The sequence below is a fragment of the Embiotoca jacksoni genome, unplaced genomic scaffold, assembly GCF_022577435.1.
Source record: "Embiotoca jacksoni isolate LCO1_2020_lvr unplaced genomic scaffold, fEmbJac1.0.p SCAF_30, whole genome shotgun sequence".
NCBI classification, from domain to species: Eukaryota; Metazoa; Chordata; class Actinopteri; family Embiotocidae; genus Embiotoca; species Embiotoca jacksoni.
Window position 1 is genome coordinate 561,137 of NW_027185382.1, and position 26,112 is coordinate 587,248.

The following is a 26,112-nucleotide window of genomic DNA, read 5'->3' on the forward strand; positions in this document are numbered from 1 at the left end:
GTCAGCGGGGTCAAACCTGTCTCTTTCATTCTTTTACATACTGTTCCCTATTGGGAATGTTTTCACAATTTGGGCTTTGTTCCAATGAAGGGAGAGCTTAATGCTACAATTATATTTTACTCACAGGAATATTTTACAATTGTAATTTAGACAAATGTGTGTATCCACATGCACCTGAACCTGAAGCGTGTGTCAGCATACGTTGACTTTTTCAATATACATTTTTCAAAATTTAGCCACACATTATGTTTTTTTTCCAAACTAAACTGCTCTGTACGATGAACAATACCACAAACTGAGCCAGGCTAACTAGATCCCCTATGTAAAGTGATTTTCTGGTCTAATCTAGAGCACCTTTGATGTCATGTAGCTGGAAATTGGGGTCATTTGGTTCTGGCAGTTCGGTTTAAAAAGATTATTGTAACAGATATTCCAATCTGCCACTACATTCAGTCATTATTTAAAGTACTAAATGCAACGTCAATAAAATCAACATAATATACAAGGTGGAACAACCCCTCACAGGAATCAAACCCCTCCCTGAACACGCTTAGAGAAATACATTTCCCACAGAGCGCACCATACAAGCATTACGACCATTAAGTGCATTTTTGGTCATTGAATCTGAGGGTCATCATGATCACATAATGTGCTTCAGAGGCCCCCCAGCAGCACAAACATATCTGTTTCCAACAAAAACTCTTTTCATACTTGGAAAGGAAACCTTACATTTGCACAACACTTAACCACGACTGGCTGAAATCTGATTAATGCTTAAACCAATTACAGCTTCCCCCAATTAGAGGACATTACCAGGTTAAGAGCTCTAATTTATCTTCCTCAGTTTTTCTTCATGAAGAATCTGTGGACATTTGTCAGCAGATTTATTGACATACTTTGGTATGTGGTCCGTCCACGACTCCCCCCCTCGCTCCCTGAGAAGATGTAAAGGAAACATGCTGGTGTGATTGTTGGACCGACATTGTGATCTAAGTTTCTAATTAAGAAACAGGGAGCAGCGTGTCAAGCACAGACACATCACTCAGCTCCTCAGCCATAATGCTGCCCTGTAATGCCCTGTGTGGTCTCAATTACACTTTCCATGATGTAGAATAACAGCATTACTGCAAAGCAAGACATGCATTCATATACTTGTAATTAAATAAAAACCAAATCAAGATCAGGCCCGAGTGATCTTGAGCTACATCCATTTAGATGGATGGGCGATGGCACTGACCTCTTGGTTGATTCTTAAAGAGACAGAGTCCAAAGGTCGCCGACACTGTAAACACATATTTCAAGCCCTGAAGGCTGAGTTTTCCTCGTCAGTTCAGATGTTCTTCAGAGAGCTTCTCAAGAGTTCTTTCACGACGTTTTGTTCCTCAAACACCTCAAAATCTTAAACAAGCTGCAGTAAGACACAATGGAGCACCACAGAATGCAAAATGCAGAAATGTGGATGGATAATAAGTGGGCACCAGGACAATTCAGAAAATCAACAGTGCTACTGGAGGCTTCAATGCAGTCGAAAGGCTGGATTTCACTGAGGCCGGCTGCATCACATTCCAGGCTGCGATGAGGCCAAAGGAGCTTAAATTGTCACACTGCTCCCCAAAAAAACATCTCCTTGATGGATAGATATCAAAATCACTAGTTGCAGTCCGACTCTTTTGAACAATCATCTCCCGCGGGGTTTGCTCAGACTGAAATCCTGCAGATGTTAAAACTGAATGCGACTCAAAGCAACTTTGTTACTAAAACAGACAAACAAGGTCCATCAGAACAACATGGAAGACGGCGGAAATTGTCCTTGATGTCATTCATCAATCAAAGAGAGAGTCGCCTGATCGTGCCTCGACCCCCCTGTTTCATTTGTAAATCATTTGTTGACACCCTCCCAGCAGCCGACACGCAGAGGTCAGGCAGATGGAGAGCGGTCTCCACCTCCCTCCCTCCCTCCAATGCCATCTACCTGCATGGGACCCCAGCCCCATGGTCGCTGCCCTGGATGGAGGTTGTGATGGTGGTGGGGTGGTGTTGCTAGGGTTGTCGTTCGCCCCAGCGTGTCGTGCTGATGCTAATGGCCTCGCGCAGGAGTCCAGGCTAGATTGGTTATTTCGGTCTTAATTCAGCCATTAACATTTCATTAATGTACTGTCCTACTGCTCGCCTGCACCGCTGCCTGCCGGCTGCTGCCTGCTGATGACTGCCACAGGCTGCAAAACAACACATTCACTCAAGGTGGATGGGATCCTCTGACGTGTCAGCGAGCGTGCATTTTTCTTAGCTGTGATCCATGCACTCCTCTATTATTCATAGCATTATATCATCCATGACATGGACATAATTTAAGCTTCACTCTGCAAAAACATTAGCATGCCACGTCTCTATGTTTGTCAATAGTCTTGTCAAATGTTACGTATGATGTTTTCATGTCACTATTGTATTGGAGGTGCTTTTATCTGAAAATGTAATTGGAATTTTGTTGTTGTTGTTGTTTTATACAGAGATGTTAATAATAATGGTCAAAAATTGCACATTTTAATTAAAAAGTAATTGAAAGCCCCCAACATATAGGTGCACCCAAAAATGAGTGGTTATACAGTAACTGATACTGTAGCTGGTAAAATAGTTTTCAGGGAAGACGAACAAAAGACAGTAACATGGAGGAAGGTCAACAGCAAAGCCTATTCAGCACTACATTAGACAAAAATAAACATATGATGTCACAACACACAGGCTTTAACCTTTGACCTGCACAATCCAGCTTACTTTCCTGCTGATCCAGGTATTACAGTTCAGTCTACACTTGTAATGTTTGATATTCATACATACACAGCACAGAGTATTTGTGTATGCAAATCACTCTCACTCTGTTCCGCTCAAGGCGGTATCAGTTGCTAAGGTATTCGCCTGATAATGAACACGGCACGTCTGTGAGTGTGTGTTTGTTAGTGTGTACATGCCTGCGCTCCATCCAACAAGTTTAACACAATATTCTAATTAGACATCTATGTTTATTTAATGCGTCCTGAGTAAATTAGTTGTATAAAATTATGACTAATTAAGTGCTGCATTAATAACTGAAGCACAGTGGCAGCCTTTTTGCTGCCGTACAAAGACGGGCACATAGGTAATCATCATATCTGTATCATTCATTAAGCTGTTTGATCATCATTACATGACATATGATAATATACACTCTAATCTACATGCCGAGGCTGTTGCATATTTTAGATCATATTTGGAAACATTAACTTACTAACATGAAAACAGCAGCACCTACTCACACCTACTCTAGTACAATTGATAATTTACTTGTGTGATTTCCAATATACACTAATAATTTATTGATGCTATTTTTCATCGAAAAAATTAAACAGTAAATCTCAAGAGGGGATGGTAAAAGGGATATGAGCCTTTGATGGCCAGAAAATTATCATTTTTTTTCTTGATCTTTGTGGGTTGTTTTTAATCCATACTCAATATTTTTTTTAACGGTAGGAATGTAGAAAAAGAGTCATTACTCCGGCTCCCAGTCCTGCTGTTTTATCTATAACGTTTCAGGGATTATACTGCAGGAATCTTTTTGAAAGGTACCTTTACACCGAAAGATCCAAATAATGAAGTGAAAATGATCCTTCAAATGCAATACTTCTGCAACCAGCATGTAACATTTGGGTCTCAATGACAAAAAGACAGACTATTGGCACAGTCCTAAAACACATTTGATATTTCTGGATCAGTGAAGCTGTAGGTAGGCTGTTCATCTGTCATTACTTAACAGTGAGCGCAGGGAAAAAAACAAAAACAAAGTGCTACATGAGTGATGAATATCCGGCTTTATCAGATATGTGTGTGATATATGAGATTGGTTGATAATCGACACTTAGTTCTGCCATATGGTTGGACCCGCCTGCCAAGGTACAAGGACTCGAAATATGGAGGTGAGCTCCCGGGGACGAGAGAATAGCAGTTTGCTTCCAAACAAATGGAGGAGAACGTGGTTGTGTTTTAAAATTATGATATGAGGCATCTCCCGAAACCTTTTCAAGGACGTGTGAGCTGTGTTGGTCCAAAAAGAAAACACACATACAGTAGCTCCGATAATAGCTCAAAATGTGTTTTTTTTAGATTAAGGAAAAAGTGCACAACAACGATACAAAAAAGACAGCGGTAAAGACCATCTCATTAAAGCATTGTACATAAAACCTACAATACAATCCCATATCCCGTATGAACAAGGTTTGGAAAAGTGTTTCATGAGCGTTGTGACTTTTCTCCACGACCTCCATCACCTCACTTATATCACCCTTAAAGAAACTGTCAGCCAACTTCAACGAGACTAAGAAAACAGCAGATTGAACCTTCAGCGCAGACTGTGGCGCCGTCGCTTTCAGCCGAGTCGTCCGAGTACAGTAATAATCTCATCAGTGCCACTTAAAAAAACATGGCCTTTCATGATGAAACACAATCCATGTCCATCAAATGCTTTTTTTGGACATGTGGAGTTACACAGACAGTCCCAAATGTGACTGGCATGCCCAAACAAATGGTGAGATAAATAAGTAAACACGGGCACCAGTAGCATTAAGAGACCGGTTTTGTTAAAGACCTCTGACAACACAGCTCTTGGACATCGGGTGGAAGGTAAACAAAACAGCTGCTGTGACGCTGCCAACCTCAGACCCCGAGGCAGGTCTCTGCTCACTTGGCGGTTGGTGACGGCGGGGGAAATCTCAAGCTGTCTGCTTTTCCATCGAGCGTAGACAAGGTGTGTGTGTGTGTGTGTGTGGTGATGGTGGTGGTGGTTGGGGGGGGAGGGGGGGGCACTTCATGTGACTGAAGGGTGAATGAATGGGTAATTTAAAAAATGTTTTTTATCCTTTTGCCCTTATTTCGTTTCCCGTCTCATGATGTTCTCAAGACATTGCCACTGGCACTGATCAGAGCTGCAGCTTTGAATTCAAGGAGGATTCATCTTTGTTGGCTTATTATTCAAATAATTACCACTGTCTAACGAAGCCCAATAAACAGTCGATCAGAAGGAGCAAGGTCTTCCAGAATAAATACAAACGCCAGAGTCCTGTCATCCTACACGTGGGGGGGCTTCTGATAGGCTCAATGGATTTCAGATGGACAGGAAGTATAGGCTTTGAAAGCTCTGTAATTCCAGGTGGCCAGGGAGTGTTTTGGCAGGCCAACCTGCGCGAGGCCCGCAGATCGCCAAGAAAGGGGACCTGGAGTAGGTGGAATGTTAATCATGGCGAGAGGAGAACATGTGTGACAAAGGGAAAGGATGGAAAACACATGTCCCATTTCACACTTATTTACCTTTGACTGCCAAACCCCTGCTAGATTAAAGGAAGAAGAGGTGGGGGGGGGGGGGGTAGGCAACGGCAAAGGTGGAACCCTTTAAAGTTTACCTCTTTGATGAAGACGCCAACTCTTTGATAGCATTTCAAACATTTCGGAGAGGAAAGAGGAAACCTTGGCGGGATTGAAACTTGGGCCTCGGTGGTGCAGCGGTCCGCTGACAAAGAGCTATGTGTAAAGACAAGGGGAGGGGATCCTGATAAACTGCTGCTGAGCACAGAAAGGCATTGTAGCATACACACGTTTTACAAATTACAACTGCTAAGGCCTAAACTAACGCACCAAGCAATGGAAACGAACTGAGCGCAAGATAAATATACAGCAATATTTTGAAATGTAAACTTATAATACAGTGACGCATGGTGCAAAATATACGTCATATAATCTGAAAAACAAGCTATAAACTATTTTTAATCTGTGTGTAATGAGCAACAGTGCTCTGAAGCAGCTTCATATCATCTTCTAAGTTGTTTGAAGCACGTCTTCTGTTGTATTTTGAATGGCTGCTGCGAGGCCAGTTTCCCCTGAAGGGACAATAAACTAAAATGAAGCAAAGTAGAGTATAATCTTATCTAAAGGTACTCTGGTTCAAATGTAAACACATACAGTATCTGGACTGTATTAATCAGTGCTGTCACATTTGAAGTTTAAGTCCTATGCATTATATTGTCTGTGCAATAGTCTGAGTTTTAGTCATTTGGACCTTCTGACTTCACATGGAGGTACAAAAATATATAATCTAGTTCTTGAAATGCTCAATTTTACAGGGAGTTTTTATCCAACAACTCATTTTTTAAATCTGAGGAAGTGTTTTCCAATCCACCTTGGAAATAGCTAGAAATGTCTAATATTACAGCATGATGGGGACATTATATATCTGAGGTGTGCTGCCAGGACTTCTGCTGGCAAGAAAAATAATTTACCCACTCACGAACTCCATCCAGTGGAGACTCGGCGGAGCAGATGAGTTTTTGATTTCCCGGGCGGCTTTTTTCTGACATGCCATCTTAAACTGGAGAACAAGCGCACTTTGAAAAAAAAGACAGTTAAAAAGTGAGTGTGATTGGAGTTGAAAAGTTTGCAGCAGTAATGGTGGCTGTTTGAGATAAGTGTAACTTATTTCATTTGTCGGTGGTGTCACATGCTCTCACTGCTTTGAAGTGGCAAATTAATGACAAGTGAGAACAGTAGCCATTCTGCAAAGAGAATGACCCCTTTTCTAATGGCTGTGTGGCATAGTGAGAGAGTCATCTGTCGGCCCCATCTAATTATGTGAATCGAGCAGTTTGAAAAGTGTCTTAAGGCTGTTTAGGAATAAAAGGGACATTTAAATGCAGAGCACTTTGAAAATTACAGATCCATCAAAATACTTTCCATGGACACATCGCTTCTCTGCCACAGAGCTCTATTTTTTCTTCGTCTCGTTAATTCTCTGCTTTGAGAGTACAGCCGGCATTCAGGGAGAAGAATTTGGAGATAACCCCCCTCCCTCCCACTTTCTATAGTAAACAGGATTCTCCTAAACCTTTCCCCCGACTTCTATGAAAAACGACATTCACGCTGGAAACAACCAATCTCTTGTTCGAAATGTAAAACTTCAGTGTGATATTCATATGCTGCTATGTGCCATATATCTCCCGCTGTCCTCAGGCTCTGTAAGGAAAATCCAGACCCTTTTATAATTCATGATTAAGTTGATAATGACCTAATGTCTGACTGATACTCTGTTGTCAAAGCCAATACTGTCTACTCTTTTTTATTGACACTGCTGGTACCAAATTTATCATTTAAATTTGACTGATTTCAAGACTTATGAGATTTTTCAAGTTTTCATCTTCACAGGCCAGAGAACCCTCTGAAAACTGCATATTTGCTATCATGGGAAACTTCTAACGAATAACTGCAATTTGCAAAAGGAAATATGATTTTACAGCAGAGTTTAGAGATTTGTTCTGCAGCTGTGGTCAGGAGGAGTCATCGACGAGGTTCGAGACGAACGTCACTTAACCAGCTTTGTGTTAAAACCTGTGCTGATCCTACAGACAGAGGCCTGGCTGATATGAACGGTCGAGAGCCGCGGATGTTATGTGACATTCTCCAGAATCTTTGACAGCAAACAGGCTCCTTGATGTGACATGACGGATGGTGACCTCAACATTGCAAAAGCTGATTATAAACTAAGAGAAGCTACATATCTGACCAGCTTGCAGGTCTGTTTTGCTTAAAAAGCACATACATGTCAATAAATTTGTCACGCAAGAGACGCTCTACATCCTCTGTATTAATAAGATATATATATATATATATATATATATATATATATATATATATGATATATATATAGATCTATATATTTGATATATATGTGTATATATATTATATATATGATATATATATTTTATATATATATATATATATTTTATATATATGACCAAGTGTGCGTTAAACTAGCTGCATCAACATACTGGAAAGCACTGTGTTTTATGAATGTTCAAAAGTTATTTCAGAGGCTAACCTGAACATCTTGTATTCAACGCCTCGCTCTTTTTTCCTCTGCTTTGGTTTTCCTAATTATTATTTGATTGCTCATTAGATGCTGTGTTCTGCGTGCATGCATCTGCTCGTAAAACGTTTTTTTTTTTTTGGTGTGTGTCTGTATGTGTGAGTGTAATTTTTCATATGTGAGAGAAACAACCGTCTCCCCTTTAATTACACTGCCGTGCCAACATTTGTTAGCACTCCTTCCAGGATGCATGAGGACTTCTATTAATGCAATACAGGCCAGTTTACACGATGATGTGCTTCAATGTGAACTTAATACAACACACATTGTACGTAGAATATTTTGAAGTAAGAAAGAGGGAAATACAGAATCATTCTTTTCATTAAACTAACCCGACCCTCTCATTTCTAGCAGCTGTCCCTGCGGATACACACCCTGCTTCCCTTCTCTTACAGGGTATGATGTGTGGATGAAGGCTCTTTCCAGCACCATAATGACTGTACACCAAGATTTTCAAGGGCCCGCTCATGACAATCCCATTTTCTGTGTAATTTCATGGTTGTCTTCTTGAATGAAGATATTGGCTGCTCTGAAGCACGAGGTCAGAGTCTCCCTGCTCCGTTTTCTGGATTGTTCCGGAGTATGTTTCCCTTCACTTGATGAAAAGTAATTCATCATTTACACCCCTGAATTCTGCCACTTTTTCCTTTTTTTTTTTTTTTTTTTCCTCCCCCTTGCCATGCTATCGTCTCCCTTTCCAGTAACAACTTTCTTCGCCTGCTCTCCTCTCCCCTTCCTGTTCAGACTCCCCAGTGGTACCTATGGCGGTGTTGAGAGATAGATAGGTTCAATACGGCGGCAGGTCAGCCATCCCCAAGAACAGGTTAGCCCTCCCAGGCCTCCGGCTGCCCTCCACCAGTGATAGATTTTGTCACCTTTCTACCTCTGGAAGTCAAATCCTGTCAGCTCGGGCATCCTTCAGGATCCCCGAAGTGGCTTTGGCACCCAGTGGGGCATGTGAGCTTAAAATTGATTTTTCTTCCCCCCCTCCTGTGTTTTTTCTTCTCCTTTAGATGTGCCAGGTTCCCTTAAGGGAGGTGGGTTGACAGCCAGTTGAGGGCCTCAGCCAATCAGAAGGCAGCAGCGGTGTAAAAGACACCTAGGGAAAGTTTCCCTGTGCCTCCTGGAGCCGGAGGGGGGCAAAGGTTTCTGACATGTTGAGGAGGGGGAGGAGGAGGGTTGGGAAGGGGGGGATGCTGTTGCTAAGAGACTGGTGGGGTTTTTCCTTCAGTCCCACCTCTCCTCCTGCGTGGCCTCCTGACTGCTCTGCCAGAGTGAAATTAATTGACTCAAGGGGCCCCCAAACTCACTTTTAATTGTTTTCATTTCATCACTAGACTTCCTGCCCAAAGAAAGTACAAACATGTTTCCTCAAAGCTCCTCTCATGTCATTCTCCTTTTGCAAATATTGTTTCTCCATGCAAAGTGAAGTTTAGATTCTTTTAATCATTCTCCCCTTTGGTGAGCGATGAAATAATTGGGCTGTGCATATGCAGATCCCTCTGCATCTCCAGTTGAATATATGTAATCGTGAGCATGTGTGAGCCCACGTTTATTAGCAGTTTTAAAGCAGCTAGCACGGCACGATGAGAGCTCACGTGACTTCCCCTTTTTGCCAGCTGGTAACATCTGCAGGGTGTCCAGAGTCCAATCAGGGAGTCTTTAATACTGAGAAAAGAGGAAACCCTTGAGACTTAAGAGAGACAGAACCTGATCATCCTGTCTCATCAAGGCTCTGGCTCTCCTGTGACCCTTCCACACTGAATAAAACCTCCCTCCACAGCTCCTTGGAAACTAATTCCTGGGTACTTAAGGAAATACAATGGGCTCAGATTGGTATCATCAGTAAATTACACCTACGGCTCAGGCGCGGATGCCTGAATTCAACTCATTCACGAAATGGAAGCTCCTTCACAGTGGCAGGAGATTATTTTCAGGTCCATATGTTAAGGGCATGATGACACACCTCCAATCGCTGTGTAACAGGACCCGAAGAAAGGTCACTTCAAAGCCTTTTTTCTGATACTGTCAGGGGCCGAGTGCATGCAGGATTATCACCGCTCTGCAGGAGTTAAATTAGGCAACAACTACACAAACAGTTGGGGAGTATTAAGCTGTTTCTACCTGGAAACACCAATGAACAAGACCTTTTACCTAAACAGGCGTGAAGGAAATGGTTTGTGTTTGTACTGTTCACTAAATAAATAAACGATCTAATTAAATTTCATATTGATGAGGATTAAGTTGAATATTTTCTTTTAAATGGGAAAAATTTAAATAAAGCATAAATACACAGTTTTAATTATTTCTTGTCTTTGTCTTTCCCAAACATAAACGGAAATATCGCCAAACATGGCAGCATCCGACATCAAAATCTCACGAACAGCAAGGTCAAATGAAATGAATAAAATAAACTTTAAAAACTCAAAATCTAAATTTAGTGACTTTGCTCCCAATTTTACTCGTTGCTTTCTATTACTGAACAGAATCTACCTGCAAAGACACAAAAACTTCAGTGCATTTAGACTGATCTGCTTTTTTTTTTTTTTTAAATGTGGGTTCTTACATAATTATCATTAATCAGAGATGTCTGGACGTGCACTTTCCTTCTATAAACTTCCGTCAGTTTCTGATAAGGTGACAGTTTCAGGATGACACGTTTTACACTGATATCAAACGCAGCGACGTCTGTGTGTTTGCTCCGAGTCTTTCCATCTTTCGATGAAAACATGGCTCATGCCCTCAGCAGACAAACTCAGACACACACACTGAGACAGAGTTCACCCACATCTTTGCACATCTCTGCCTCGGAGCCACTCGGGCACCCAGGTGGCACAGAGGAGGCGAAGCAGGGCATCAGGAGAAGGGGAATAGCTGGAGATCTGTGCGTGTTTGACATGGCTGAACGAACTAAGTGTGGCTGCGCGTCATATGAATGAAAAAATACATGCACAGATGGACTTTCAGGGGGGAGGTTATAAAAATGGGGGCATATATACAAATCCCTCAGCGATGTTAAAGATAGTTGGCACAGGGATTCGTGACTGTATTCATGCTGCTCAGGTGATACATGGTGACATTGACAGCTAGTGGAAAAGTCATTGTTCCTTATTTTATGAAACATTTATTTTTACTAATCTACAGTTAAAATGTTTGGTTATGCCTCGTTTTTTTCAGCCTTTTGCATGTAAAAGAAAAAAGTTGCTTTTATATTTTAAAGAAGAAAACACTGCAAAATCCCTCCACTTCTCTGAGTAATAAAGGCATTAATGTGTGTATTAGGGTAACTAATAGTAATATTATATGTTGTGACAGCTCTACCACAATGAATGCAATTCTGGGATCCTGATCATAGCCATCACAAAAAATAATATCCGAGTAACCAAAACAGGAAAAATGCAGTTTGAAAATCATGACTCAATGCCACTAAAGGTGCTCTTTTAGTTTCACAAGAGATGATGGACCCCCAAAATCCAGGTAAATAGAGACATGCGTGCTAAACACACACACAAAAAACAAGAATATCTGGACTATAATTTTCATTGTCAACTATCAGACTGATAAAATGCCTGACTGTTACAAAATAGAAGTTAAAAAGTCAGAAGTAAAGGCAGGAAATGAATGGCTAAATTGGTGACAGACTACTGATTACACATCACAAGAAGAGATTTAATTGAATATTCTACAGAGGACTGAAGTTATATAATGAAACACAGCATCTCAAATTTCTGAAGAATTAACTCATAAACAACAGAGTCTAAAAACAAAGTAAACTTGAGACGAAGATCAGTTTAGAGTGATTCCTGTTTCATTTAACAGTCTTACAGAGCACTTCTGCTGTCTGAGGTCACAAAACATATTCTACAATCCTGTATCAGCACTTTGAAATTTCATTTCAATTGCATTCGGTCTGTGTCTGAAGAAGAGCGATGCTTTGACCTCCTTGATTTTATTAATAATTTCAAGGTAGTCAACTGATCCAAAGACACTTCCAACTATGGCAGTTCAGATTTCACTCTCAGTTTTGGATGCCGCCACTTTTCATGAACATTTGTGAGCGGAGCAAATTTCATGACCTTTGCTGACTTTTTTTTTTTCTTTTTCTTTCAAGCCTAACTGCATTTCCTGGTTCCGAGTTTCTTCCGGAAAATGTGGTCCCCAAACATGAGCTGTACCTGTTATGAGAGCTGGAAAGTTGCAGGTAAAGGATTTAAGGGGTCCCTCTCTGCTACAGAGACTTTCACAGTATCTCGCTGCCTATTAGTCGCTGCCACCTCTGCATTACCACCTCATTTCATACGTTAAAATGCTTTACCTTTAGGAGTGTGAAAGCTGTCGGGTTATCTGCCCTTCCCTCCCTCTTTCCTGCTGCCTCACCTCGGCCTCATGTCTGCTTTTAACCGCTGTGAATAGGCTCGCGGGCCACACTCGCGGGTTTCTGGCCCCTCAAATGAGATTGTACAAGAGTCATATTCTGATAAAGATGATCCTGAGCCCTGAGGGTTTATCACTTGCAGGTGCAGCACCTTCCTTATCCCTTTAGTGCTAACGTGGTGCCAAAGTGTTTCTGTGCTGCTACCAGCACAGATTCTGCATTAATTTACTGCGTGTACGGTGAACCCAATGCAAACAACATCACAGTATGTCAGTGCTCAAATAATACAGGAAAGCAGAGTAGTTAAAATAAGGATGTAAACCTGAAGTGAAAAAGTCGCTTCACTTTAGTTATGATACTAAAACTAGTGCAGACACTGAAATAGACACTTTCTAAAATAATAAGAAAAACTGATGTCAATTATTTTTCACACTTCTCAAATATGAAAGATAGGGTGGCACAGTGGTGCAGTGGTTAGCATGGTCCCCACACAGCAAAAAGGTTCCGGGTTTGAATCCGGGCCTGAATCCGGGCCTGGGCCTTTCTGTGCGGAGTTTGCATGTTCTCCTTGTGCCTGCGTGGGTTCTCTCCAGGTACTCCGGCTTCCTCCCACCATCCAAAGACATGCGTCCCAGGTTAATTGGTGGTTCTACAAAATTGCCCTGAGGTGTGAATGAGAGCGTGACTGGTCTTTGTTTCCGTCTGTCTCTATGTGTTGGCCCTGTGATGGACTGGCGACGTGTCCAGGGTGTACCCTGTCTTCGTCCTAGGCTCCAGCCCCCCCGTGACCTTGTTCAGGATAAAGCGGGTATAGGTAATGGATGGATGGATGAAAGATAGCTTACAATCTGACAAATGAATCTAAAATCAACACAAAGTGTCTGGAAAGGCAACATCACCTTAAAACCATTTCTACTTTGTACCTTCACATTCAACCACCAACACTGTCACTGCATCCCTGAGCTCGTATCACCAGCACGGCTGCTTGCACGGCTTGTACAACTGTTTTACTTCACTCTTATCACTCCAGCAGGAAAAGCTCTTCCTCCCTCCTCCCCTCTTGGGTGAGGTGAATGGGATGTTGGGTTAGGGGGGGGGGGGGGGGGGGGGGGTGTGATGCATGGCGTAGGAGGCACATGCGTACGATAAGCTAAACCTCGTGGGACGACTGTGAACTTGTTCGCAGCAGTACGCTGCTATCCTGCAGCCACTGATGAGCCTGATAGGTTTAATTGGGGTGGTCCATTTCCCATCCACCCCCCACCTCCTCCCACCGCTCTTCGGATCCACTCCTCCTTGTCATTTATACCAGAACTATGACTGTAGGCAGATGGGAGGGAGGGGAGGTGAGGGGTGAGGGGGGAAAGAACAAGATCCCCCCCCACAAAACAGAGATAAAGAAAAAATGTAATACTTCCACATTTTCCACTGCTCCTTTCATCATTATTCAAAAATTAGTTTTTAATGCAATGAGTAGCTCCAATCATGTTAAGGTCTGCATGATTCAGATAGTATCATAATTACAATTAGATTACATTACCGCAATCAGAGAAAGGGGGGATCGTTAAGAGAAGGAATATAAATTGCTTTAGTTTTACAAGTACTGAGCAAGCAGAAATTTGAATTAATCTCCACTTAAACATCTTCCCCCTTACAGAACTGCAAAGCATGCTGGTTTCTTCCAGGCCATCAATACAAATTAAGAGAGAAGTATGATTTTTTTTTTTTTTTTTTTGCTCTTTTTGAGGGTCTTAACATTTTAAGTTTTACAGAGAGCCCGCATTCACTCACACTACAGCGGAGGTTTGGGTTCAAGATTTTCGGACTTCTTGGCTTTCAAGATTAGACGTATGTGGATTTACATGTTTGTCTTTGTCGTAACATGTATGTTCATGTACAGCGGCAGTGTGACGATGGTGTTTTTTGTCCTTGAGTGTGAAAGATACAGACAGCAGGAAATGGTGTGTGTGGAGCTTATTTTAAAAACTTTATATGATGCTGGGAGTTTTAATCTTCAACGAATCATCATGTTTCATAAGGTCATGACATGTTTGTGTGTAAAATGTTTCTGTAATGGAGTAAATCTTAATTGTGATGGAAGTAGAGCGCATCAGAAAAAGGAGGAAAAAGTCGGTGTACTTGAGTAGATGTAATTTTCCACAACTTTTCAGGGCTAAACTTAAAAGTTTGGTGCATGTTAGATGAGAAAACAATTCTCTTCACGTTAAATACAGGCAAAACAGTGTGTTTATGTGTATATAAATCACTTATGCACAAGTACATGCACACCTGCAGCAGTCAGTTAGGGTGTGTGCATCAACATGGACACATCACACCGGCAGAAGCGACAGCTAACGTCCTCACTGTCCTTTACAACTGAGAAAGTGTCTCAAAGCCCATTTGGTCACATTGTGCAGGATTATCCCGAACTGCAGAACACAATGCAACACAAAATCACTGAGAGACAGAAATATAAACCATCAGTGGGATGATTAGGACTGAAGTTAGCAAATCCCTGATCCACTAATGAATTAAGACTCCAGTCAAGAGCGGCGTTCCTTTCTTGATGACAGCTGACAATTTCTCTGAGCTTCTCCCTTCAGTTTCCACACAAACAACAGTTTTCTTAATCGTACTTAACGCATGAATGAGGAATTAAAACAAAGCACTTTTCGCTCCTGTTCAACTCACATACTGCAGTTTGTGCAATTAATAACGCACATGATCGCCTTAGTTATATCTGCATGTATTTTTTGGGGGGTCTGCCCATTTGCTAGATATCAATTACCTTTTTTTTCCCCGCTTCCTATTTATTCCCTTCTTAGGCCACGATTGGAGATTAATGTGCACTTCTAAATTACCGCACATACTGGCCATTTATCAGCTCCGAGAACAATCCTGCAGATTCATCCCAACACTAAGTGTCGGAATATTCATGAAATAGGGAAAAAAGGAGTAATTTTGTACACCCTTTGATGATTAAAAAAAAGAAGGAATTTCTCACTCTCGCTCATTTACTTTGTGGGTTTTTTGTCATTGTTTTTTTTGTGTGGCCACTCAGAGAAAGGACAGGCTTCATTGTGGAAGCAAATCCTTCTTAATTTAGCTGAAAACACGGACTTGTATTTATGGGTGAAAAAAAAAAAAGCGATACATTACGGTCAAACAATGTGATAATGGTGATAGCACAGTGCATTGTGCTTGTTTGTAAAGCCGTGGTGCAGAGGCCCATAATAGACTAGCATTCAATCCCTGACTTCAGTAATGACTTCGGTAAACAGAGCTTTCAAAATGAGTTTCTAAATCAGTGCAGAGGCAGAGGAGAGGGAGAAAGAAAACAGGGGCTGGGGGCTTCTGGTCCTCGACACCCTGGCTTTAATCAGGCATTAGGAAAAGGGAGTGAAGATGTTATGAAAATGCGGCGCTGGCCTTTGTTCAGCGTCTGTCATGGCATTGACTTCCCTGACACAATGCTACAATGCATGACGGATCAAAGTAATTAAAGTTCCAATAATTTACCTTCCTCTGTTGCGTGTCAAGTCTGCCAGACCGGCTGCTCTCAGGCCCTTCATTGATTTCCTCACCACTATCAGAGCACGATCCTTAAAGACAGAGAGACGTGAGGGCAGGGTGTGAGTGAGTGTGTGTGTGTGTGTGTGTGTGTGTGTGTGTGTGTGTGTGTGTGTGTGTGTGTGTGTGTGTGTGTGTGTGTGTGTGTGTGTGTGTGTGTGTTTTAATAACTTTCCATGCTCATATAATAGCAACGCTTCAGATGTTTAACCATTAATGATCACAGACAGATGACGGAGATAGAGAGACGAACGCGTCTGAACCCTCCTTGCCCGTTCTCTCCCTGTCAAATCACTCTTCTACTCCTGTTTCCGAAGTTGCCTGTCAAGCGTGCAGTGGCGTCTGAGCCCGCATTAAGTTTCCTCACCAGCTCAGAGTGGTCAAATCAGAGCTACTTCACCTTGTTAAACTTTGGAATCTGGGAGAAAACTCGGCTTTATCCACAAATCCGCAGGAGATTCAGACGCCGGTATGTGAGGATTGTGAAATCATTATCGGTACACAGAGGAGTAATTCTGTCTGCCGTCTCGGCCCGGGATTGATGTGTAATGCTTAGGAGAGACTCCCTGTGTCGTCGTGGCAGCCCTGTTTCACCACAACAGTCAGAATAAAAACTTCCCTCACTCATGAACTCGAGGTTACTCCGTCTCTGTCGTCCTCCCTCCCTCGTTTTCCCCTCTAAGGCACGACAATGTGTCATTGTCATCGTGGTTTTGCAGCCGGTTTCTGCGGTATGAGGTGGTGGTGGAAGGAGGGGGGGGTCTCTTTTGAAGGCTTACTCCCCGCAAAAGCGTCTCTCCTCCCTTGACGAAAGTTAAATGGTTGAAGTATTCCTGTTCTGAGATGTGATTAGCATGTCACACATTAAAAATGCCATATTAAATAATCCCATCCTTCAGGCTTTACTTCCTCACCAGGTATTAGCTTAGACGGAGAATAATCCTAAGCTATTTGGAAGTAGGGAATCCACATAAAGATCTTGGCACTCGGTGTTTGAATTTTCGATCTGCCTGGTAGGTGCGATGCTCAACCGACTTACAGCACAGACAGCGGAGGGAGCCGTGGCGCTTATAGCTCACCGCCACGGCGCCAGGTTTTCTGCTTCTAATCTCGTCTCTCTTCTCCCTCTCAGTCAAGACGCGACTTCAAGATTTTTCACCGTGAGACGACGTTCAGGACGGTACAGGACTCACAGCTGGAGGAGTTGGTTTACTTTGTGTGAGTCTGTTTGTGTAATTGATGGATGTCTAATTTAAAGCTTCTCAAATACGCTAAAGCTCAAGAATAATTTCAACAATGTGTAAACGAAAACAGAAGGTAAATCTACCCAGAAAGAGAAAAAAAAGCCTCAAGGTTTGCAAGATGTTCAAATGAAAAAATAAAATGACTTTCTAATCAGCTCTTTCACTCCTTTATGCTACAATTTCAATTTCACGATTCAAAGTTTGATAAGAGTCAAGGATCACATAAGCTTGTTAAGGTTTCAATCATCGGGTACACGAGGAGCTGCTGGCGAAGTGATTCAAAACCTGATAAGTTCAGAGTTCATGTGACTTTGTGAGGAACTCATTTCCATCTGACGGAAACATAAACAGATTACACAACTGCAGCCAAAAGAGAAAAAGAACCAGAGCAGGACAGAAGTCTTTATCTTCTGCCGCGTGTCAAACGTCGCCCGGAGGAGAGCTGAAATGATGTTGCAATCAGAAAGTAGACATAATGTTCTCCTTATGTTGTTTTATTGTATCAAGAGCGCGATGATGTTAAATCTGATCACAACGGGCCCTTAAGGTTAATTTGGTTACAGCTGATGGAAACTTATTGGTGCGATGATTTAAAATTTGTCAAGGTCAGAAATCACAGAGGCATAAAGAGTCATTTGAGCTCAGACCCTGGAAACTGTTCACGCTCTACTCTACACAGTACACGTGTTTATACACAATACATTTAAACGTATTACACCATCCAGAGTGTGGACAAGTCAATGGGCACGGCATAAATGTCAGAATGTTCTCCAGCTCCACAAAGAGAGCTTCAAAATCACTGGGTTTGTTTTCAACTGTGCGTGGAGGTCATCGCCCCGTGGCTGTGGATGGCTAATTATCATCGTGCAAATGGGTCACGGTTGTCATTACTTCTGGTCACATGATTGTATTCATCCAACATGTTTTTCTCTCCTTTTTTAACCCGGGATGACAATGGAGCCACTGTAATGGGGAAACTCCTCAGAATTTCCCCCCGAAGTCAAAAATTTGTTACGCGGTCACAAGCCATTTCGATTCTGAGGTACACGGAACAAAGATAGTAGGTCATAACCTCATTTGGTGGTTCAAAAATAAAAAATATGTCGTGCTTAAAAGACTGGTTAATAGTCATCAATATATTGAAGAGGATAAACAATCTGAACGCATTTGACATTTAACAAACTATGTTCCAAGTCCTTTACGTGGCCCTATGTGACGTGAAACTGAAAACTTGTGGTTTATCACACAAGTTTCTGCATATCAATATTTGTTCTTTTAAGAATTGGATATTTGAAATGCCTTTCAATTTAGACTTTCAATAAGTAGTGGAAACACTCCCAAAATAATCTTTGAGAGAATTACTTTTTATGTGAAAAGTCAACAGCTTGCGTTTACTGTGTTGCCTTTAAGTTATGCACCCTAAGGAGAAGTTACACTGGCGTCACTGTTAACAACAACGTCTCGACGTTGAAACCAACTAATATTCAACACAGTCGGATGCTGGTGCTACACTTGTGTTTCCCCTGCAGGTCTAAGCTGATTCATCCCAACACACGCAGCCTGTTCTCATCCCCGAGTGACCAAAAACAATTCATAAGAGTGTTTTCTGGTCAGCCAACTCGCAGATGAACAGGGCTCAGGTATCACACCCATCTGGGCTCATAGTTTATAAACTAACATTGACTGTGGGTAGGAAACTCGGATTTGAACCACGTCTCTGGTGTCACACTATGAATGTTCAACTATCTACCCAAATATCACGCTACTTCCAGAGGCAGTCATGATGTCTTTAACCACAAGAGGACACGTGTCACAATATTCGAATTATAAGTCCATTTTAAGCTCTTGAAGGAACAAAGAGATTCTGTCGACAGTCTCCAGCCGTCTATTAAAAATAGCTCAGAGACAAACTGCCACCCGAACAAACTCAAACATTGTGTATTGTGTTTTTTCCAAATATAGCGCCATTATGCTGCTAATTGTTGCATTAAAGGGACTATTTTTCCTTTTCTATTAGCGTGGACTGTGATTGAAAACCAGCCTCGGAGCAGACTTAGAGCCTAGCACGAACTGTGCAAAACAGGACGTTCGTTACAAGTGTGAAGATGATGGCATAAAAGTCATCGTAGATGATGGATAACAATTTTCAATGCAGCTGCTTCTTTCTATTTTTTTTTTTTTTAGATGTGTTTTTGGAGCCTAGAGGAGACGGTGACCTCAGGGAGACAGCCAAAGCAGAGACAAAAGAGACATTTTACTGCTGAGGTTAGACTGTCCATAGGCATAAGAGATGATGGGATATAAATAATATTTACATGACTGTTATCATCCCACCACTGGCTACTGTGGTTGTACTTTCCATAATGAAACAATTATATTTCTGTGTGGAGGAAAATTGAGGGAATAATCCGTTTTAAAATGTAGAATCAGTAAACTACATCATGAGGAGTTCTTGATTAAAAAGTTATGATTTGAATGTGATTTACGCTTTATGTGCGTGTTTCTGTGAATTTTCTCAGTAATAATGACGGCTGTATTCATAACTACAGCCAGGTGGCAGATAATGCTCGAAGGAAAGCAAACAGCCATTTGTGTTTGTTGCATCAGTGAACATTGTCCATCCGCTGTGGGCCTGTTGTGATGTGACCTGGGGCAGCAAAAGTGCAAAAAGCTCCATGTGTTCCTACAGTGTGTCTTTAAAAGGCACTAACGCAGACCGGGTTTCTGTTTTTTTTCCCATGAACAAGCAGAGGTGCCGTGTTACATACAAAACCATGCAGAGTTTAGATTTCCTGCACTTTTATTTGTGTAAGTCAAGAGGCATGTAATGCCATTAATACAGCTACTGTGCTAAGTGTTGTAAGGCAACAGAAGCTAAAGACAGTGGAAATGATGCTTTTCTTCTATTTGTCTTTGACAATGCACGGATGGATTATGCCCAGAAACCATGAGTTATTCAATTTCCACCTGGAAAAGCTTAGCTCGCGTTCATCATATTATGAGCGTATCTGCTCGATTGGATATAATTCACACCTCAACGGAAGCTTACACCTGCTTGAGGGAATTAGGGCTGAGGCCTTTAATAAACGTTTAAACCTGTCAGACAAATGAGATAAATGCATTCATGACCTGTTCCTCCTGTTCGCCGCCTTAATTCCATCTGAGGGGATCTCTCTCCATACCTGCGGAAAGTGGGATAACCTGCATCACTATGTGATGCACGAAAAGGGGCCCTTCGGACCACCGGGGGGCCAATTCAGCGTCAAAAGCAATTAGAAATATATTTGACGGAGGTCACTGAGCGTCATGGAAAGTGACAGGAACGACAGTATTTGGTGAGGAGGAATAGAGGGAGGTAAATGCTAGATTTCCCCCCCCCCCCCCCCCCCCCCCCCCCATCATCCATTATAAAAGCCTCCTCTCGGGGGAGTGTGTGTGTGTGTGTGTGTGTGTGTGTGTGTGTGTGTGTGTGTGTGTGTGTGTGTGTGTGTGTGAGAGAGAGAATGCAGAAGGAGGGGTGAGGGCCATGAGTGGGGCCCCACCGAAAAAGACAGTAAGCGGATGCTAACTTCCCACTGAGAAAATTTCTCCAGGTCGAATGCAAAACGTTCCCGACTAATCATCCGCGCAGTGGAAACGCCAGCTGCGGCCCATGGTAGGATTATCATTCTCATAGACCTCTTACCGAGCTTTTAGCTAAATGAAAAATCTGCTCCATAGCCTAGGGAGAAGGCAGCGTGCAGATAAGAAGGAAGAGTGTTTACCAAGAGGCAGCGCCAGTGAAAAACAGAACAGGTTTTTTCCTTTCCTCTGCAATGTAAAAATGGTAGGGAAGAGATCATTAGGCTGGCAAGGAGGGAGGGGAAGAAAAAAAAACAGCAAAGGAAAGAAAACAGACTAGAAAGGAGAAAAGATCAATGTATTTACACGATTCATTTGTGACAAAGTTCTTCTGGGCTCATTAATTTAATGTTTCTGTCTACCTTCTGTCCTGGGGGCAACATGCAATTTGTTATTCTATTGTTCTCCACCGTTTCCCTGCTTCCTCGCTGCTAATATTTTCCATTACAAAGCTGACTTATAATCCTGAATCTGAAACGACGGCGCAGAATAATCGAATCGTCGTCTTCATCAACCCGGTGCCGGACCCGCTGCCACCTTTGGGCTTGATCAAATGAAATAATCGGTTTGAGAGTGAGGCAGAGGTCAGCCACGAGTGTAGTAATCTTATGAGGCTCTCTGCCGCACGCACACACACACACACACACACACACACACACACAAACACACACACACACACACACACACACACACACACACACACACACACACACCTAAGGGTAATGGATCTCTATTAGCGCTCTATTACCGACATCTGTATCAACGGAGCAGCGCGCCAAACATTGCTAACAAGGGCAATGTATTTGGAAGTCACTAGCCTGCTCCCTCTGGACGCTGCTTCTCATTACGAAGCTATCAGGACCATTCTGTTTGCCCGGACACTGCGGCGGGGGGAGGAGGAGTGAAGATGGGGCAGGGGGGGCACTGAAATAACAATTAAAGGCCTCTGCGGCGGTCCCACCACGGAGCTGTTAGGGGCTTGGGGGGTGTCCCTAGGGTGCCCTAGAGGTCCAGTCGCTCTTGACCCTCTTCCTCTGATCTGACGAGAGACAATGCCTAAGCAGGAGGTTAGTTTATTATTACGGGACCTAATTCACGATTGACTCAGAGGTTTGGGGTCAAACGTGAGTGGGAAAGTGCATAAATGATTTACAAGCCGAGGGATTCATATAAATATTACTGAGGAATGCCACTGAAGTCCCCCTCCTTGATTTCTCATGCTCTGCTCCAGTCTTAATCAAATAAACCTCAGAGTCTTAAAGGAGACCAAACCAATTTTGCTTTGGAAAATAAAGCGCCTTTCTGTGAACTAGTTCAAAGTGATTACTCTGATTATAGCTCAGTGTAGAAGCATTAGTTACGGTCTCTGTCAGTGATATTTTGATCTTGACACGGGTCTTTTTTGAACCGGGGGATCAGGGTGACAAGAGCCCTGATATTAAAGACGTAGCCCGAGGGCGAAAGATGGCCGCTATCTTCGGAATAAAAGGTTACAATTGCTTCCTGGCACCGAGGAAGGAAGCAGAAGGTGTCGCTCTAAAGCCAGTAGAACAATACGTCGTGAATAAAAACTCCTCAACCCTGCTGACACTGTCGGTCACAATGCATTTAGATAAACACAGAAAAAAGGGGAAGGATTTAGCATAAGTCCATCATAGCCGTGCTCTGTGCCTGACGCTGACCGTATGTAGACTGACAAACAATGTGGAAATATCCCCAGCATGATGAGGCTTAATCCAATTGGCATTGGAGCCAAACTTGTAAACTAATCTATGCATTAGCCCAGCTGGCACTGTGCACCCAAACACTCCTCTGGAACCTGGAGTTTGGAGCTGTTTGTCGCCCGCCAGTGATAAGAGCCCATGCAAGCCCTCTGAAAAAGTGGGCTTAGCTCCTATTCTTTTCAACTGGAATCACTTTAGTCCATTTATCACTCTACCTGTCTCTTAGACCTATTTAAGATTAAGGTCAGTGGGGGAAAAAGAAACGCTCCTCTCTCTCAGTTCTTTGGATACTTTTAAAATTCATAAGTCAAGAGGCTTAGGCTTTCTCAGCGCAATTCTTCATAACAATGAGAATTCTAATATTTTATGTAAGAATAGCTGACAGGAGATTTTTTTTTTTTTTTCTCCCCTCTTGCTCTATTTCGCCCTATCAAAGTATAAATACATTTGCGGTTTTGACAAGAGGGAAGACGAGCAGGCTCACTCCTGATGGACACAAATCCCACCCAATCACATCACATGCATATCCCAAAGATGGCCGAAAAGAGGTGCATTCTTCTCTCACATCTGTGCGCAAATTTATTTCTATAAATTAAAGACGCAATGAACCTTTTCAGTGTGTCTAGATTCCCTGTCTGCTGGTTTCTTAAGACTTCTTTTTTTTTTTTTTATCTGTTGTGCTAAGTTACACAATCTTTGAGGTGTAACTTATAGTACAGCAGCTGCCACATCTTCTGTTGTTATTCCTAGCAGGGTTTTTTTAACTGCTGAATTCATTATCGTTGAGCTCTTAAGCTCACAGCACAGATACAGTGGTAAGTGGTGACTGATGCCAACATTCCTCCTTATTACGGTCAGATTCAGACTTCAAAAGTTAAGAGTGACAATTAAATGATGCCAAAACACAGCACCGACTATCAGAGTTTCCATTCTTTCAGAATTTTTGTCTCGTGATGAAATATTTAAAGCATATCATATCGTTAATTTCTGTTACAATTAGAGAGATTTGGGAGGTTTCAAAGGAGGACAAAAACCAACAACGTAAAAGAAAGAAGTAAAAATGTGGATATTTTAGATCTGTGGTGAATGTCAGCCATAATTACAGCATTTGTTTTTGCAGTACAATAGGAATAAAACAACAGGCATTGTTAGAATATACTGGATAGTTTATCGTATGGTTCAAATATGTTTTAAGGTTCAAAAAGGTTTTGTTTTGTGTATTTTTAAGGTTGTCTTTTCAGATCTGACAGCATCATTTTACAAATATCAAGTTGTTGTTCTCATGTAAACTTTCAGCACTCACTGGTAAAGGAAGTTAATAATCAGATCGGTCACTAAATAGTGTGCAAGTAGCAAACAAGATGTAAATTAACACAAAGGGAGGAAAAAAAAAAAGGATGAAAAGAGCAAGTAGAACACAAACGCCAAGAAAACAGGGCCCTTGCTTATGCACCCACACACTCGTCCTGTTAATAATCTATACTGCAGTCCATTTCTATAATGCAGAGCAAATCCCAGAGCAGTTCAGCAGTGCAGTTAGCCTCCAAGTAAAAGCAAATGCCTTGCAGTCTTGGCTGCTCGCCACCAGCTGGTGCTCCAGTCAGCTGTAGGTAAAGAAAAGAGGGGGGAAACAGAACATGTTTTACATACTCTCAAAGCCAAGGGATTGGTTTTGGACCAGTGTCAAATTTCTCCGAAAATTCAGGGAATCTCTGAGTGCTTCTTCCAACTCGGATGGTAGTGGATGTCAGCCACGGGGTCAGATACAGCTCGGAGTGCAGAGCCGCATTACGGTACACAGTGTGTTGTGGTTTGGTAGCACATTAAAAGAATTTGTGCAGTAGCTGTGCTGCAAGTTGCAGAAGTCTTAAGATTGCATTTCATATCCTTGCCACCTCTAGACATGCAAATAGGCTTGACTGCAGGTGTTTTAAGGGTTGTTTACGGGTCAAAAACATAAATTTGTGGAAAATATATTTCACCTACATCAACCCACCAACTAATTCACAGGAGGGTTTAACAGCTACGGCGTTTTCTGAACCACTTTCTGTTGAACCACAATTCGGTTTACACAATACGCTTCATTAATAAAATCAGATTTAAAGGACAATGAGCAGCAGTAAGCGACACTCATATTAACCCTGGGAGACGGAGCGGCTACGGGAATATGTTTATGTTAAATACCTGAGGGTGATACTGAGCCACAGGGCAGAGAGGATCCCCTTTAGAAAACCACGTCTAGACCCTCCATCCCTCCTACTGTATTTGGGTCATTGTATTTGTGTGAGGGATTCGGGGGCGGTGGGAGATGGGGGTAGGGGGGGGGGGGGTTCGGCGGTGATATCTTGGAGGGGGGTAGAAGCTCAGCACGACTCACCAATAAATATGCCAAGCTGCTTTCTTTCTTTCTTTTTTAAAGGAAGAAAAGGGAGATTTACATGAGCAATATAATATTCTTGTGTGTAAGTGATATTTGGGCTGGGTGTGAAAGAAAATGCCTTTGAGATGAGTTGAATAATGGGCTGCCCCCTATTGAAGCTAAATAAGAAAATTGAAAGCACAAATGTAGAAATTAATTTCTTCACTGGCATTTTTAGCTCAGAGTGGGTGGAACAGAGATTCACTGTTAAGCATTTTGTCTAATTGAATTTTGTTTTTCCTAAAAGCTTATTTTGGAGTCGGGGCAGAAGAGCGAGCCACACAGGCTAAACTTTTACTTCCTTATACATGTGTCTTTACACTAATAACCGCTTATTTCTTATGACACTAATTCAAATCTAAATTTGTTCCTGTTGTAGCCACAGAGTAACCCTCTGACTGCGGGCCAAAAGTTGATATTGTTTTCCATTACGCCTTGGTACACTCTTGGCAACGAGACATCAGGAGACGTTTGCTAAATCGTACGAGTCAAATCCCTGCAGTCCTTTATGTGAACAGTTCATCCCGAGAAATTTCTAATTTCATGTTTAATGATGCCTATTGTGGCAGCCGGCGTGCAATTTTCTTAGAAGGCTGAACAACCTCCTCCATCCTCTAACCCCGGCTTCAGTATGATCTGCAGTGCACTGTGTAGGTACAGGGGCCAGCCTCGTCTCATTTTCAACATATAATGCGTTAATGTAATGAATGCCACTTCAATTAGCACAATCACTTCATGTTCCAAATGGAAACGCTCGCCGGCAAATGACAGCCTAATCTCGGCCACGTTGGATTGTCCCTCGTGCCGTAGGAAAAGGGGGAGAAAAGTTCATTTGAGTACAGTAGTTAACAAAACCTCCTCATCACCTTGAGGCCATATTTAAATTCACCATTGAAAAGTAAACCCTCTCTTTCTCCCCTTTTTCCTTTCTTTTTCACCCTGTCGTTTTCTTTCTCCCCCCAATCAAAATGAAACAACCTAGGCCCCGGCTAATTAAGTGTGTGAATATCTGGACCCTAATTAACATATTTGTGAGACAGGCAGACGCAGGGAGGGCCTCGCCGCAGCTCCGTGTTTGCTCACAGCTTGAGCAGCGTCGCTCTGTCTTCAGTTAAAAAAGAAACGGAGACGCGTTCAGGCTCCAGGTCTGCCCAGGCCCCTCCAAAAAGGGGGGAGAAAATGCCAGTAATTGGATGACCGTCTTATTATCCCTTTGTTGG